The following is a 17,618-nucleotide window of genomic DNA, read 5'->3' on the forward strand; positions in this document are numbered from 1 at the left end:
TCATCTCGCTAGAGTGGACACCTTGCAGAAAATCCAGTCTACGAATGCACTAAACACTCTGGAGTGTACACAGGTTCCAAGTTTTGCTGGCTTACTTGTTTTATTCAGCAAACACGGTAGTGGCCATTTTAGGCTTCCTTGGTGACTAGAGATTCACAAGCATAGCCCAACACAAAAGACAAAACCCAACACATTATTTAGTTTTCTTGCCACTGAAACCAAGTATCTGACAGAGAGCAACATAAGGGGTGGGGGGCAGGTTAGTCTCAGCTCCTGGGTGAAGAGAGTAAATCCATCACAGAGGAAGGCATGGCAGAGGGCATGGGTGTATGAGGCTGGGGTTGCTTGAATCTCTGCAGATGAGGAAGGAGAGGGAGAGAGTAGATCGGAAGGGTTACCGTGTGTAGGCTTATGACCCACAGGACCTGTCCCTGAGGGATCCATTTTCTAAATATGCGATCACCTCCTAAGGCAGGTTCGATGGCAGGCACGCACATACCACACTCAAGCCTTAACAGCAGCACAGTGAGAAGGGATCATCACAGGATGTGTGAATGTGACATCACCATTGATGGGGTGTGTCCTGCTTGTAGCAGTAAAGGAAGCTATAATTATGAGGGCATTGGCTGAAGGTGACTTGATGGCCTGGAATTTGTGGCTATGGTAGCAGGTGATTTTAGAAATGGTAGAAAGGGCTAAAGTCCCTAGCAAGAGAGAGGGGGAGGGGAGGCAGAAGGGGAGGGGCGGGAAGCGGAAGGGGAGGGACAGGGGGAGGGGAAGCGGAAGAGGAGGGGTAGGGGAGGGAGAAGTGGGAGGGGAAGGGCAGGGGAATGGGGGGGTGGGGGAGAGAGAGAGAGAGAGAGAGAGAGAGAGAGAGAGAGAGAGAGAGAGAGAGAAAGTTGTCGGGAATGCTGCAGGGTATTTGGTGACAGTTGTCCTAGATAAGGACTGTAAATCTCAACTACAGTAGGAACAATGGTGAGCCGCTGTTAGAGGTCACTGGGTTTCAACTCCTGTTCAGGACCATCACAACTGCAGTCGGCAAAGAGAACAGTGAGTACCAGAGCAGAGGGCTGTCAGTCAGACACATCCCTGAGATCCTCTGCCTGCTGTACCTTCGTCTTCTCACTGCACCACAAACATTGCCCTGTGAATTTTGTTAGCAGCTCCAGAAATAAAGTAAGTTAAGGGAACTACAGAACAGATGTACTTGTTCATGTGTGTGAGTGCCTGCATGTGTGCCTGTGCTCCGGGTGCATATCCAGTGTCTGTGTCAGGCACGAGAGGGTGCTGGATCCTCTGGAACTGGGGTTACGGTCCACTGTGAACTCCCAAGTCAGTGCTTGGAGTTAAACCCTGCGCCTCTGCAGGAGCAACAAGTGTTCTTAATTGCTAGGCCATCTCTTCAGCCCCCATACTAAGGATATTTTTTGAACTTAAAACTTTCTATAAATGAAGCAATGCATGTGCACTGTTCTGAGATGGCCCAATCTGTACTATTGTATAACAGCAACAGACTAAAAAAGCTCACTTTTTTTTCTCCAAGGTTTATTGTTTTTGCGCTCTCTCTCTCTCTCTCTCTCTCTCTCTCTCTCTCTCACTCACACACACACACACTCCCACACACTCTCACACACACTCACACACAAACACACACTCACTCACACACACACTCACACAGACTCACACACAAACACACACACTCACTCACACACACACTCACACACTCTCTCACACACACTCTCACACACACTCACACAAACACACACACTTACACTCACACAGACTCACACACACTCACACTCACACTCACTCACACACACACTCACACTCACACTCACACACACACTTCTATGTATTGTGTACAATCTAATCTGTATGCCTTTCTAGTCTTTCAGTACTTTTAAATTTCAAATTAGTTTCAACTGTTCACAGGTACATGGACTTCCTTGGTTGGCCTGGAATTTGGAACCTGCTGTGTAGATCAGGTTGGCCCATGGATCTTTTACCCACACCACCGTTCCGTTTGGTTGACTGCCATTGCTAGTGCGGGGATGGGAAGGCATGCTGGGGAATGGAGAGGGCTGAGACGTGTGGCAGCTCCAGGTAAGGGATAACCATGGGCTCAATGTCTGTTCACCCTTCTGTTCCCTTAAAGTCACGGCCTCAAATGGGTGGCATCTGTGGGTGTAATAATAATTCTGCCTACTCTGGCTTTAAAGGTGAATTTTGCAATTTTTGAAAAGGTCCTTAGAATCACATTGCAGAATTAAAGGGTGTATTATAATTATCAATATCAATAGTAATAAAAGTTTATTAAAGGTCATTAAAATGAAAGGGGATGGCTCTAGATCCATCAATCTGAATTGACTCCCTCCTCGTGTGTTAATTAGAAACCTCAGATAATGGTCCTACGGGGGAGTCGAGGGAAAATTTAATTACGAAAGTTTAATGGGCCACTATCTACTTCCTGCCAGATTAAAAACTGATGATTTACACAATTTTAGATACTACCACAGGCTTCTCTAACAAAACATGTTGCAGAGTATTGGCAAAGTTTACCTAGAACCTTCTATTTGCTGTAAAGCAGTGCTAGCAGACGCCGCATTTGCGGGCTCCTTTAAAAATATTAAACCAGTGCGAGCTGTGTACATTCTCAGTCTACAAATACTCAACCTTAAAATGAGGCGTGATTAGCAGATGCAGGTTTTCTGTTTACATAAATTAGAAAGACAACCAGATCCTTTATTGTTATAGCCTGAGGAAAATGGATGCATGCTTTGGGGGAGACAAGTAGATTGTTTTCCCTAGGAAAGAAACTTCTTAATGCTTCCAACTTGGGTTTTTCATTGACTGTCCCCATCCTGAGTCCCAACACTGCCAGCATGGCCCTCACTCAGGGCTGCCTACCTCTCACTGAAGGTCAGGCTCCAAGGAAATCACAGCTAAATACCTTGATAGCACAGAGCGGATGAGATGGAGAGAGCTCATTCTTAATTCTGATTTGCTGTTTGAGGGATGTAGCACAGTGTCATTGAAAGATTGGTTTTCATTCTGCAATGAAATGTGGGCTGTCTGCATTTCCAAATGCACAGAAGGACCAGCGATACGGCCCAGTGGGAAAAGACATCTGCCACCAAGCCCGGAGACCTACGTTTGATTTCCGGGACCCATGGGTAGAAGGACAGACCTAAGTATGGTTGGCTGTCCTCTGACCTCCAGATGTGCATCATGGTATGTGTTCACCCATACATAAACACATACACACAAACACAAACACACCAACTAACAGAATCTAAAGACAATTAAAATAAGCAAACAGCGTCTCGCACATACAGTGATGAATTTGGGATTTGTTAGCCTCCTCAGTCTGTAGTGCTCTGTTTGGTAGCCACTACCTACCTATGCAAAGAGAACAGACGCTTAAAATGCCAATAGTCCTGTAGTGACAGCTTTAGAGTTATTGTTTCTTAAAAAAACAAAAAACCAAAAAAAAACAAAAAACCAAAAAAAAAACAAAAAACCAGAAATAGGAGCTGGAGAGATGGCTCAGTGGTCAAGAGCACTGCTCTTCCAGAGGTCCTGAGTTCAAATCCCAGCAACCATAGAGGCTTACAATCATCTGTAGTGGGATCCAGTGTCCTCCTCTGGTGTGTCTGAAGACAGCTGCAGTGTACTCATATACATAAACTCAATATGTAACACAGAAATATGAGGAAATTTTTGTTTTAATCCCAGGTGAGGGATATCTGCTGCTTTAGGTCTTTTGTCCACAGCAGCTGACTGTGATTTGCCTCATGCTCTAGCAGAGGCGTGGTCTTGCCAGCTGCCGATAGTTTCTGTGACTGTGTGACGTTTGGAGTTCTGGGGACTTTTCGGAGGGTCTCCCAATACCAGGGCCCTGAGAGGCAGGGTGGTTGTTGGCTGTTGTTGCTTGTGGCTTAATAAGGAGTTGTGCTCAAAGAAAGGAGGAGGAGGAGAGATCAGATATCCTGGTGGTGAAGCTCAAACTTAGCCAAGGAACTTGACACCCCCAATCAGCAGGGAGCAGTCTAACAATAATCACCCCCATTCTGACCCCTGATTTTATTGGGATCTCTTTCCTTTCCTCTCTACCTTTTTCTCTCTTTCTAGTGTTAGGATGTTGAGAGGATGGGCGTGAAGGGGTAGAAAGGGATGGAAGAAAGAAGAACCCACCAAGTAGCAAAAGCTAATCTGTGCCCTGATTATCAAGCAAACCCCAGAATTTGAAGACTTTGTATTTTCAGCACAGATGTCAAATAGCCAGTTCACAATTCTCTGCTCCTCGCCTGTTGAAATACTTTACCTGTTGGGTTAAAATGCTATCTTTTAAATTTTTTTTTAAAGATGGACTTATTATATATAAATACACTGTAGCTGCCTTCAGACACACCAGAAGAGGGCATCAGATCAGATGGTTATGAGCCACCACGTGGTAGCACATGTGAGAAGAAGAGACAGTGTTGGCTCTGGAGAAGGGGGCTGCTGTGTGGACTTCAGGAGATGCTCTCTGCAAAAGAGCTTCCTGCCGTGTCAGTGCCCCCTCATGTAATGACTCACCTGCGTGAAAAGTTCCTGGTCCTCTTACACTATATACTGAGCTATACATTAAATCCATTTAGTTCAACCCGAAACACAGAAATGCTTTTAAACTGTACTAGAATACAAACTTGAATATTTCCCCAGACTTAGGTTGGAAATTCTCTTTTAAAAATGTGTACAAAATGGACAAACCTTCAAAAGAAAGCGTGGATGCATTTGAGCAAATAGAGCTGTAAAGACATTTGGTTGGAAGTTAAACCATTAAAATGAAAGAACTGTTTAAAGTACATATGGCTGATAGAGGACCAACTCTTTACTCCAAAGAGCTGCTTTGAACGAAGAAAAATTAACCCTACTGAGAAATAGAATAAACTGATAATCCCAGGAAGGCTTTCAAAATTCAACTTGACACACAATCAAATAAATATCAATTAGATAACGACTAAATGGCATTATTTGTTTTTTAAAAAATGTAACCATTTCCTCAACAAGAGGTAGATGGTGTCAGGCACTGAAAACATAGCCAACTGCCCAGAGACAGTGTGTGATAGACCTTGGAGAAGAACCTACAGCCCGCTCCTTACTAAGCCAATAAGATCCCTAACTACGTTCTAAACCTGTCCTTATACCCACAGATAAATGTTCTCCTCACTCCTCTCAAACCATTCTTTGCAATACATGGAGACCATTACCAAAAACCACAACCAATCAAAATGCAGAGTTGTGGAGCTCACTCCCAACTAAACATCTATAATACAACTCCTGCACCCAAGGCTCGGGGATCGCTGCAGAAGAGAGGGCTGTGAAACGGTAGGAGACAGAGGAACAGGGAGTTTGCTGTGAGACTGTGTCTCCTAGTAACATCAGAAGCTCTGCCCAATGAAATTTCATCAACATGACAGCCTAAAGACGCACTCCATAATGACAGCACCATAGGAATACTAATGTGGATGGGGAGAGCCCCAGAGGCCTGGACTCTGGTCTAAGGACAACAGGCAATAAAGGAATGTGAGAATTGGAGAAATAGTCTTCCCAGTGAAGGAGCACACCGGTCACCAGTTACTTATCCCATGTCAAACGATCAGCCCCGGAAACATGCACATGCAGTAACACTACACAGCCTGAGCTGTTTGTGTGTGTGTGTGTGTGTGTATGTGTGTATATGTATGTATAGGTGTGTATTTATAGGTGTGTATGTATGTATATGTGTGTATGTATGTATATGTGTGTATGTTTGTATGTATGTATCTATCTCTCTATATCTATCTATCTATCTATCTATCTATCTATCTATCTATCTATCTATCTATCTATCCATGATGTAGTTATATGTAAACAATTACAGAAAAAGAGGCCATGAATTTGAAAGAGAACAGGAGCTATACATAGGATGGATTGGAGGAAGGAGAGGGAAAGGGAAAATCATCTAATTATAATATAATCTCAAAGAATTAAAAAATTATTTTTAAAAGGTAAATTATTAAAGTACACTTGAGAAAGTTATTAACAAAACAGAATTGTTTTATTATTCTTACTTGGAGTGTAGGAAAAAGATGTCACGGTTTGGGGTTTGAAGGCTTTTAAAGTCCTGTTTTCAAATACATTTTAAGGCAAGGAAAATACATGTAAGTACAAACAGGCTCTTAAATTACATACACGATATGGCCCAGGCTTATAAATATTAGTAAGTTTTATTGGTGAATATTTGATTGATGAAAGACAGAAAGCATAGAAAAACTTTCTTAGTTTCATAATTGCAAGTGTTTTTTATTTATGCTGCTCTGTTTGCCTTGAGTCCCGTGATGAGACTCTTCATTTCTTTCATGTGAAGTTACAGAAGGAAAATAGACAAAGGTGCTCGGTCTGTACCTGGCACACGCCTGGCTTCCTGGGTCTTGCAGGGCTGAGGCAGGGGAACCAGAGATCAAAGCTAGTGCAGAACACCAAGTGAGCGGAGCCTCGGTGTGACCTTCTCTCAAACAACCATTTTAGTTGGTAAGATACAATTGGTGGCAGGAGTGTGCTTCCCTTCTAGATGATCAGGGACTAAGAACCAGTGAGTGGCTGCGAGGATGATGAGACACAGTGACTGGAAATAAAGAGTCCGCGTATGGACAGCCACCCAACACAGCCCGATAGAGCATGCCAACTCTCAGAAGCACGTCTCAAGGAATCCACCTAAGCTTGGACAAAGATTTGTTGTACCAAACACCCCCTGAAATTAGAACAGGATGTGGGGAGCAACAGGGGTGACTTAATTCAGTAAGAGTCAACCATGCTATGGGCTACCAGACAGCCACCAGAAAGAAGTAGGGAGCGTCTAACAGCAGGGAAATACCAACTGCAGTAGTTCACTGACTGCAGGACTTGGAATATAAAACTATGTACGCTATCTAATTCTATTAGGCAAAATAATATGTTCTATAACGAAAAAAGAATGACGTCAACGGAGTGCAGGTCAATAGTTATTGTTCATTTACAAAGTTAATTAACATTACTCTTCACATTTACTTTTTATTGTGCTCCGTGTTTTCCATGGAAAATATGTTTTTGTATTGAGTTTACTGGGATATTCTCTAGGATGCTCCCCAAGGGTCAAGTTGAGTGGTCCAGGGATTTAAGAATCATGAGCTATAAGACAGAGAAGGACTAGTGGCTGTAGGAGCTGGGCTCCAGGGCTGCTGGCCAGAAGGGAGGTGGCTGTGTGGACACCTTCCCGAGGTGTACGGGAATGTCTCCTCACCCGAGACGGGGCAGCCACAACACAAGCAAAGGAAGGGTTCCAACCAGATCTAGTCTGAAGGAGACTGAGTTGACTGAGGTTATTGGCAGAAGCCTGGCTGAAGAGGTGCTTATAGGAGTAGGGGCTGCTTGTGGGCATCCCTCTCCGAGCAGCGCCATTCACTTCTTATGAATCTTCAGGAAGGGTGAGACCTTCCTGAAGTTAAAGGGCCCGCTCTTGTTCAGATCTCCTGGGGCCAGTCAAGCAGCTGGTGGCTGCAAGGGAGACTGCTATGTCATGACCAGGTGACAGGGTCTGGGACAGCAGCTCTGTCCAGTTGTTGCTTTTGGGAACAGCTCCTAGAAAACTTCTTTTTCACTTTGGAGAATTGCCTGGGGAGCAGCACGTGTGTTCTTCATACAGGGAGGTGACCAACACTCTCCAGTGGTTGCCGTCCTTTTCCTGTTTAATTTGTCTGTTTCAGAAGAATAAAAATTAAAGAATTTTCATGATAATATTTCTCCAGATTATATGATCTACCTATTAATCATCTCTCTATCCTCTATCTATCTATCTATCTATCTATCTATCTATCTATCTATCTACCTATTATCTATCTCTCTATAATCTATCTACTTATCTGTCATCTATCTATCTATCTATCTATCTATCTATCTATCTATCTATCTACCTATTACCTATCTATCAATCATCTACCTGTCATCCATCTATCTATCTATCTATCTATCTATCTATCTATCTATCTATCTATCTACCTATTACCTATCTATCAATCATCTACCTGTCATCCATCTATCTATCTATCTATCTATCTATCTATCTATCTATCTATCTATCATCTATCTACTATCTATCTATTATCTATCTCTCTATAATCTATCTACTTATCTGTCATCTATCTATCTATCTACCTATCATCTATCTGTCTCTATAATCTATCTACCTATCTGTCGTCTACATCTATATTCTGAAATCTGGAGATATTTTAAGTCCATTCAAGTTGAGGTTTTCAAGACGGATGTATCTTGGCCTTCAGGTACTAATAAGAATTTTTTGAAAAGAATGTTGGAGGAAAGTTACAAGTTTTATATATCTGCTAATTTTAAATCCTCCCGGCTTTCTAACTTGTTTATAAAATACACACCAGCAGTCTTCAACATTTTTTCCATAGTCTATCAGCCCCCAAATATTGAAAAAAACTTTTAAAAATCATTCTATAATAACATAAGAATGTTTCCACGAAATATATCTATATCTACACAATACACACAAATCTACATAAAGCATACATAAAATAGGAATATAAGGGGTCTTGTGAAGGTGTTTCTTTAAAAGCATTTATCAGTTGATGGCAGTGAAGGCAGAAGGTCACAGGGGCAGTGGTTGAGCTCACTTTGCTCATTTTGAACATCCTGGTTCATTCTTTGTCATGCAGGGACTAAAGGTTTTGTTCTCAAGTCTTTAGTTCAGTAAAGATCTTTAAGGATATCATCATCACCACCATCATCACCACCACCACCACCACCATCATCATCATCATCATCATCATCATCATCAGGAAAGGTAGGCCTCTCAAAGAAAGAGAGATCCGAACAGAAGTTTATTCTTGGCCATCTTACTAACTCATGGCACTCATATACAACCCCAAAGCCCAGTCATGCAAAGGCATCCGTTGTTGGCAAAGTTGTGGGCACAACAGAAACCTCTCACACCTTGCTGGTAGAAAGGTAAATTGGCACACCATTTATGAAGACAATTTGGCACTAATCTCTTTAAATTAGAAGTGCACCACATGTTTTTTGATCTAAATATTAGACCTCTTTAGAATTCGAGCAGCATTTATATAAGCATATGTGAAAACAGCACGTAAAATATGGTTATCCAATGTAGTGTTCTTTCCAATAGCCAAAGACTACAGTAAACCTAATCGACACTTGGGGACCGAGAATCCAATCAGGGATCTATACATGAGAATGGTGTAAAGCTACAAGACAGAACACACCTTTATGTACAGGTGTGGAAATGGCTCCATGACATAACAAGTGAAATATACTAGGAAAGCATGCTTACAGGCTATAGTTATTTCTCTTACAGAGGTTGAGGATGAGGAGTTACATGTAGCTGTAGCAGGCTGCTACACATGCGGGACACAGCTCTGTCAGGACCGTGAACTTCTGGGACTTCTGCAATCCCCAGACAGAGAGAGCTGGTGGTCTTGGTGGTTCCTGTCTGTCAGCTCAGCACTTGGGAGGTAAAGGCAGGATCACCAGGATTTCAAGGTCATCCTTAGCTACACAGCAGATTTTGAGGCCAGCCTTGCCTACAGGAGATCTCAAAACAGACAAACAAATAAGACAGCAAAACAAAAAGACAGACAGAGAGGAAGGTAGGAAGGACGGAAAACTGTGAGGGATTCAGAGGGGGACGTCAGGAGCGATACCTCCCTTCCGTCCCTATACTGTTTGCACATCAGGGATTTGAATTTCGTACAATGAAAGATTATCACGTATTTAAAAATTTGTTATATTATCATGAGTAATTTTTTTTTACAATGTTGATAATATCCTGTTGTGTGTAAACAGACACACTGTAGCCAAGGGATTTCATGTCTGCTGTGAGCTTCTCTCACTCAGCATTCAGCAGGTCTCAGGCGGGGGAGAAAGAGCCAAGAGTCAAGTGGTATCTGTCCTTGCCTGGGAACAGTAACCAACATGCTTTCTTAGAATTTCTTTGCAAAATATACATGAATAAAGTTGAATTATTATCATTTCTCAGCCCTCCAGGATTCCTTTCAATCCTCCTCATCCAGCCGTCTCGCTCAGAGAACTGACCATTGGTACGACTGTACAGCCGCAGTGTTAACTGACAAATCAGGCTTTAGTCCTGTGTCTGCTCACCAGCGATGCGACATTGCACCTGGCATAAACTCCGTGCGGTCTTTGCCTCAAGCTAAGTCAGTGAGAAGAGGAAGTTCCCTGAGAAGTCTCTGTTGTCTTCCTTTCGCACTACAGACAGTATGAGCTACATTCTGGTCACTCTGCACATTCAAATGAGATGCCCGCTTCTAGTTGTGATGACTATCTCAACATCTGAAAATTCTCTTTTTTTAAAAAAAATAGACAGTTATGCAAAGGACAAGAAGTGCCCAGAGCAAAACAGAGAAGTGGAAAAAGCCAGTTTGCATCCTCGCCTTTCTTGGCTTGCGTCTGACATCCCACACTACAGAGCCTCACATCAAACTGGCCCGGGGTCACCAGCCATGAACCCTTCTTTCTGAAGCAGCTCTCTTGCCCCAAGCCATCTGTCTATCTGACATCTGGACACCACTGGGTCCCATGCACACTCTTGAACATTTCAGTCCACACCAAAGTCAAACGCTGAGAAGTCAGGCTCTGAGCAGGTGGAACCATGCGACGGCCACACATGTGCATAACATCCTGGTCTTAACGTGTCACGCGTTCAACAGGGCAGAAGACAAACGAAACAAGGGTTGAATAGAAAACATTCCCAAAGCATTTTAAATGTGTAGAAGGGAGGATCCGTGCAGGGGACAGGGAATGGACAGTAAGGAAAAGCACTAGCCACCATCACAGAGGCAGCCAAAGACACACGGCCCTATGAGCTCTTCCTGTTTTCTTGCAAATATTAAACCAGATGTGCCCTTCCCAGAGTTTCTAGTTAATTTGTTTATGTGTGGAGGCCAGAGGTCAACCTCAAATATTCTTCTTCAGCCATTATTCACCTTGTGTCTTACTGGCTCGAAGCAACCAATTCAACTTAGCAGGACAGAAAGGCTCAGGAATCCACCTGCCTCTGCCTCCCAGGAAGGCACCACCACATCAGGCTTTTTTTTCTTTTAATTTTTATTTTTTGAGATTACAATACGATGACCTCATTCCACCTTTTCTTTTCCTTCCTTCGAACCCTCCTTGTGCTTTCTAATTCAGGGCTTCTTTTTCAATCAGTTGTTGACACATGTGTGTGCCTGTGTATATTCCTAAATATATAAATACAGCCTCTTCAAGTCTGTACAGGGTTCGTTGTAAGTACACATCCTCAGGGTTCACCATTTGATATTGAACAATCGACTCATGTTGTCTTCCCTGGGGAAGACCATCTCCTCAGCTCTCTACATCATTTAGTCGCCTGTAGTTCTCAGTGTAGGGTTGAGGCTTCCCGGGCTTCCTCCCCCACAGTCAGCCCCTCCCCACTCCTGTCCACATGAGCACATCTGTTGTTTCTGCTCACTTTTCCAAAGTGCTCTTGGTCAGACTTTACGGGTGTTGTTGCACCTATGTCTGGAGACACAATTTCCACAGGAAACCCCCAACCACCGGGCTCTCCCAATCTCCCCAGCCTCTCTTCTGCAACGAGGATACAGGGCTTGTTCTGTACATGCATCACATGCGACTGGGCTCCCATGGTAAGGGCCAGGATCTGAATTTTGATTGGTTGTGGATTTTTGTAACGGTCTCCATTTTGCAAAAATGTTTCCTTGATTCAGTTATGGTGAGCTTAAGAACAAATATTTAGGGTGTAGTTTTGGCTTATGCTGGTTAGGTAAAGTGGCATTCGCCGGGCCTCTTCATATATGGATTTGAACTCAGGTCCTCATGCTTGTGAAGCAGCCATATTGCAGACTGAAGCATCTCCCAGAATCCAGGCTCCTTAGTTATCAACGTGATTCATCTCGACCAGAACCCTCTGACTCTAGCTTTTCCGAAAACCTTCAATTCCACCCCAGATTAGCTTCTAAGAATACAGAATCAAAATCTCTTTCCTCCTCCCAGAATGTTCTTGGGCAATGTTACACGGGCAGATACACACTTGAACACGTGAACATGCATGGATACCCACAGAGCAATCTGGGACATGGGCAAGTTTGATTCTGAGTTTAGTGTTTGTAAAGAAAACCATGGAAAAGCTAGAACATGTGTCATTTGATCCAGTTCACGTACAGTAATTTTGGGGGTGTTTTGGGTTTCATGAAATGCCTAATTCTTTCTTAAATTTTATTATCTTTTAAAAACATTTTGTGTGAGTTTGCATATGTATATGTATATATATATACATATATAGTGTATGTGTGTATGTATATATAATGTGTGTGCGTATGCGTGCGTGCGTGTGTGTGTGTGTGCATGCGTGCGTGTGTGTGTGTGTGTGTGTGTGTCTGTCTGTCTGTCTGTCTGTCTGTTGGGGAGCGCCTATGCCATGGTGTGCGTGTGGACAGCTTGATGGAGTTCATTCTTCCCTTGCACCGTCATCTGGGACACAAGGATGCAATTCCAGTTTCAGCCTTGTTCAGCAAGCATCATTACCCACTGAGCCTCCTGCCAGCACCTGTCCAACACCCATGACACTTTCTTCTTGCTTTCTGGCTTAGTCTATGTGCCCGATTCTCCCGCTTAGAATGAAGTTCTCCTTTGAAAGCCACGCCCCCACCGCATTTGGATGAACTTCTCCAGCTAAGGCCTCATCGTCACGTTTGATTAGTGTTTGCTCTGCCTTACGGTTTTGGGTTTTGGGTTGTACAGGAAAAAAGAATTAGTGTGAGTGAGTTGTAATTTGATTTGATTATATAAACAGAGTTCTCTCCTCTCTGGCAGCGTGTTCCTTTCTTTTGTTTTCTTTCAAGCAGCGTCTCCCCAGCTCCTGACCCCTGCAGTCTCTGCAGCTGCAAACCCTCCATGCTGTGGCTTCGTTTTTGGACTTTATTTCGACTTCAGTTGAGGCAATGATTGGCACATAATTGCCAATGACCAGAAAAGAATGGACTGTGATTTCAGAATCATTTTCTCGAAGCTATTGAGTGATTTTCATCAAGAAAATTTCCCAACTGGGGGATCTATAGTAAACATGTGATGGTAACCAAGGACAACACGAGGGAAAACTGAGTTGGTAGGGTAGGTCCCTTGTGCCTGTCTTCCCAGATGTTTTCCTCTCAGTTCGCACAACTCCAACTGTATGTTATATTCTTTGTCTTGTCCTCGAAGTGATTTTTACCTATCTCAAGGTAAAAAGATGCAAAGGCAGTGAGGAATTTCATTTGAAAAGAAAAAAGCCCGCCTGACAACTTTAAAGAGTGATTTGGAGCTTCAAGCTCCTATGTGAATCAAAGTCTTTGTTGGACGAATGAGACTCTGTGGTCCTGGAAAATAAACCCGACAGGGAATCAGGAGATTGGAGTTTTCCTCTCAGACTTGCTCATTGCTGTCGTTTGTGTCTTGAGACAGGATTGGACGCTGTGGCTCAGGGTGACTTCGCACTTGAGGCAACCCTCTTGCTGCATCATCTCAAAGTTTAGAATGCCTGGCTCATGGTCTCCTCACGCTATAGATTGTTGGTACAAGTGGGTAGGCAATCTGTGTCCTCCCCTTCAGTAGAGTGTGTTGACACCCCAATCCCATTCTAAGATAATTGGGGAACAAAGGCAAAGTCCTCACAGATGATATTAATGCCCTTCTGAAGAAAACACCAGATGCTAACTAACTAGCCCCTTTCCTGCATCACCAGGAACCGACAGTTTGTTACTTGGAAGAGAGTCCTTGGCAGAAAGGTCAGACTGGCACCCTGACCTCAGACTTCAAACCCTCAGAAGTATGAAGATAAATTTCTGTTTGTTGATAAGCCACCCTGCCTATGGCATTCCTTACAGCAGCCTAGACTAAGTAAGATACTTGGGTCTATGCCGATCTCAGATATGAGGGGTGCACCATAATTGAACTGACAGGGTTTTTTTTTTATCAGAGTTCATAAAAATAATGGTTCATAATACATCTGAAAATGTGCATGGCATTTTAGAATCACTAAAACATATCAGATGTGGTATTTGGCAATTTACATAGACACATGTCCAGTCCTTCTTCACATCCCTCTCTACCCCATGTACAGAAGATCATTGCAGTCATGGTAGATTGGACGGTTCACTGCAGATGGCCTGGGGGACTCAAGTTTGAAATCATGCAAGGAAGGGGGATTAAGATTTTTAGGCAAAAATGTTTCTATCCAAATGGATGACTTCAAACATTGGCTTTAACATTTTATTCATCTTGAATGAATTCTACAAAAGGCCTTGGTTTTTTTTTTCCTGGGAAAACAATTTCTACCTCTAGCAAACGTCTAGCGGTGAGAAGCACACCAGTTTCCCTGTGCACCACTACTGTGATACCTGCTTCCCCTACAGTAATTTGCTTAATTCTGGTGCTCGTAGGGCCCTGTCATCATCACCTTGTCAAACAGCATATCCTGCAGTAAATCTCAAGAATCCGCAGGAATAGTTTAGTAGCTAATAGGCGGGGTTATCGAGATGCTATGAATTCTGCAGAAAAGGGATAATTTCGAAATTCTCACACTAAAAAGGAAGCAACCCAGGGAATTAACAATGGCATTCACCACAGATGGGGCAGGAGAGCGTAACACAAAACAGGAGACGTCTCCTGAGCAGGAGACGCATTAAGGAAAACGAGCCGAGCCTGGGGACGCTGACGGACAGTATGTGGGCGAGTGGGTCCACGTGGCTCAGGGGAAGGCACTTACAGTCGAGCTGACAACCTGAGTTCCATGTCCAGGATCCTCCTGGTGACAAACAGGAAATTAATTTCTGTACGCTGTTCTTTGAACTCCACAAAGGCATTACGGAGCATTTGTGCACACATGCACAGACACACTAGTGTATATACAACTAAATTTGCATAGTCTTTACAAAACTGAACCCCCTAATTGGTTATCCAATACCAATTGTTCAGTCCTGAAATCACGTACATACAAGCTACACTAAAAGAAGGAGCAAGTTATATGGTTATATATTTATATGTGTGTGTGGTATGTGTGAGTGTGTATGCACACAGTGTGTGTATATGTGTGTCTAGGTGAGTGTATACATGTGCACGTGAGTGTGCTTGTGTGTGCACAGAGTGCATATGTATGTGAGTGTGTGAGCTTGTGTATGTGTGTATGTGAGTGTATATGCACACAGTGTGTATATGTGTGTAGGTGCATGAGTATATGCATGTGTGAATGTGATCGTGTGCACAGTGTGCTTATGTATGTGAGGGTATATGAGTGTGTATGTGTGTGTGAGCGTGTGTATGTGAGTGTGTGTGTATAGTCTGTGTATGTGTGTTCATGTGTGTTCACAGTGTGTATATGTATGTGTGAGTATGTGTGTCCACAGTGTGTATACGTATGTATGTATGAGGATGTGTGAGTGAGTGTATTGCGCAGTTGCACAGCATGTGTATATGCATGTGAGGGTGTTTGAGCATGTGTGAGCATGTGTAACAAAAACAGTTAAAGCACAGGGAGCTCACACAATGGGAGCCAGGGGTCTGCTTTCCTGCAGAAGAGCTCAGCACTTGCCAGCCAGAGTTGGGAGCTGGTTCTGTCCCTCAGGGCCAGATCGCTTGTTTTTATATGCTAGGCCCTGGGTTTGAGTCTCAACATTGAAAGATAAGCAAACAGTATGAAACCGAAATAATCAGATAAAAACATGTCCTACACTCATCACTACAGACTGAGTGCAAGAAAAACCCCTTTGAGAAAGATAAAGTCGCCTCAGACACAGTGATAGCACACGCTCAGACACAGTGCAGCTGAAGAAGATTAAGTGCGACAATGTGCTACAATCTATGGGGGAGGGGGACACTTTTTCATTGCTTGGGGGAATGCAAACTGGTACAGACCCTATGGAAACCTCCACTGATGTAAAGGGTCCTTGAAGAACTAAAAATTGACCACAAGATCCGGCTATCATACTCACGGGCATATTCCTAAAGGCGTCTAAATCTCATTATACAGATTCTTCCTCATTCATGTTCACTGACACCCATCAATGACAGCCAGATATTGTAAAAGGCCTAGGTTTTTATCAGCTGGCGAATGGATAATGAAGATGAGGTATATTTATAGACTGGAATATTATTCAGCTGTTACAAATACAACAAAATTTGCAGATGAATGGATGCAGGTATAAATAATCATCTCGAGTGAGGTAAACCAGATCCCAAAGGACAAATACGGAATGCTTTCTCTCATATACGGATGTTAGCTTTGAAGTTATAGATGTGTATTTTAATCAGAATAACATAGAGTTTAGGTAGCTAGTAAAGGACTTGGGAGAGAGGGGATCTTCTAAGGAAGGAGAAATAAAACAGTGTTACAAAGAGATAAAGGAGAAAGTGGCTAAGAGTCAAGTGGGGAGGGAGAGGGAAGACCAGAGTAAAAGGGGAATATGGGAGGGGCAGCTAACATTAAAGGCCACATGGAAACCTACTACTGTAGAAACTTTCTAAACTATGTACATATATGGAAATAATTTTAACGGGCTCACCATACAAAGAGGGAGACAATGCCCCAACTACATGTCCTGTGCCACTAAGTAAAAATCTCCTGTGCCAGGAACGGGTTACATCGTTAGAGTCATTGGCCACAGGGATCCATAGACTCTCCAAACCTCACAGACGATTGCTGAGCTTACCGATGGCCTTCCACAACCGCACGGTAGAGCCTATGGCAGAGGATACCACTTACTTAACGATGTCAAACATAAAGAAACTGAGTTGCTGGCAACTAGAAAACCCAAACCCTCTGGACCGGAATTCACAGTGCTGGAAGGTACTTCGAATTCTATTCTACAGGAGGAAAATAATTAGCATCGCCCAGCTACAAACCCTATGGCCTGCTTACAAAATAAGCTGGTGTGGTAGAGGCACAAGGGTTGTGGGAGGAGCCAACTACTTCTTGATTGGATATGAGGCTCATACCTGAAATGAAACTCATACCTGACACTACTAATGTGACCAAGAATCTGATCCTAGTTAGTCCACAGGCACTGGGGGATAACCCACTACCGTTATTCTGCTAGAGGAGCATAGCAGTCAGTTGACTCCCAGTGACATATCATTGTACCCATAGATCAATGTATCACTCAACCATCATCAGAAAAGTTCCTTCTTACAGTACATGGTAGTGAACACAGACACAATGTGACAATCTATAAATGGTGAGAGACTTTGGAACACTCGGCCCTAAGTGAGGGGTCTTTATTAAACCTCTCCTCGCACACAGCTCAGAGGTCTATGTGGAAGAAGAAATAGAGTCTATGATCCAGAAGTGGTGGATGACTCCAAGGAAAGAGGATCTACAAGACACAGCATGACTGATATCAACTTACAGACACTATGTACGCATACACAAGACCCACACATAGTGAGGCCAGACAAGTTCCCAGTACAGAAAAGGGGTGGTGAGCATCAAGTCCCAGCCTTAACCAATAATCTACCTGACAGCCAGGGCTACACAGAGAAACACT

The 17,618-nt window shown here is 43.3% G+C and overlaps 1 long non-coding RNA gene across 5 annotated transcripts in view; it reads left to right on the top strand.

The window, feature by feature from the left end:
* Positions 1-634: 634 nt before the first annotated feature.
* LOC103692383 (uncharacterized) overlaps positions 635-17,618 on the top strand; it is a 30,237-nt gene continuing 13,253 nt past the window's right edge. For 3 of the 5 annotated variants that reach the window (XR_595612.4, XR_010057128.1, XR_010057130.1), the window contains exons 1-2: positions 877-1,179; positions 1,936-2,106. This is a non-coding gene — a long non-coding RNA (uncharacterized LOC103692383). Of the gene's footprint in view, positions 671-876; positions 1,180-1,935; positions 2,107-8,741; positions 8,870-10,081; positions 10,483-17,618 lie in introns of those variants that run through there. The other 2 variants (XR_010057129.1, XR_010057127.1) reach the window with 2 other exon arrangements.

The sequence above is a fragment of the Rattus norvegicus genome, chromosome 13, assembly GCF_036323735.1.
Source record: "Rattus norvegicus strain BN/NHsdMcwi chromosome 13, GRCr8, whole genome shotgun sequence".
Taxonomy (NCBI): Eukaryota; Metazoa; Chordata; class Mammalia; order Rodentia; family Muridae; genus Rattus; species Rattus norvegicus.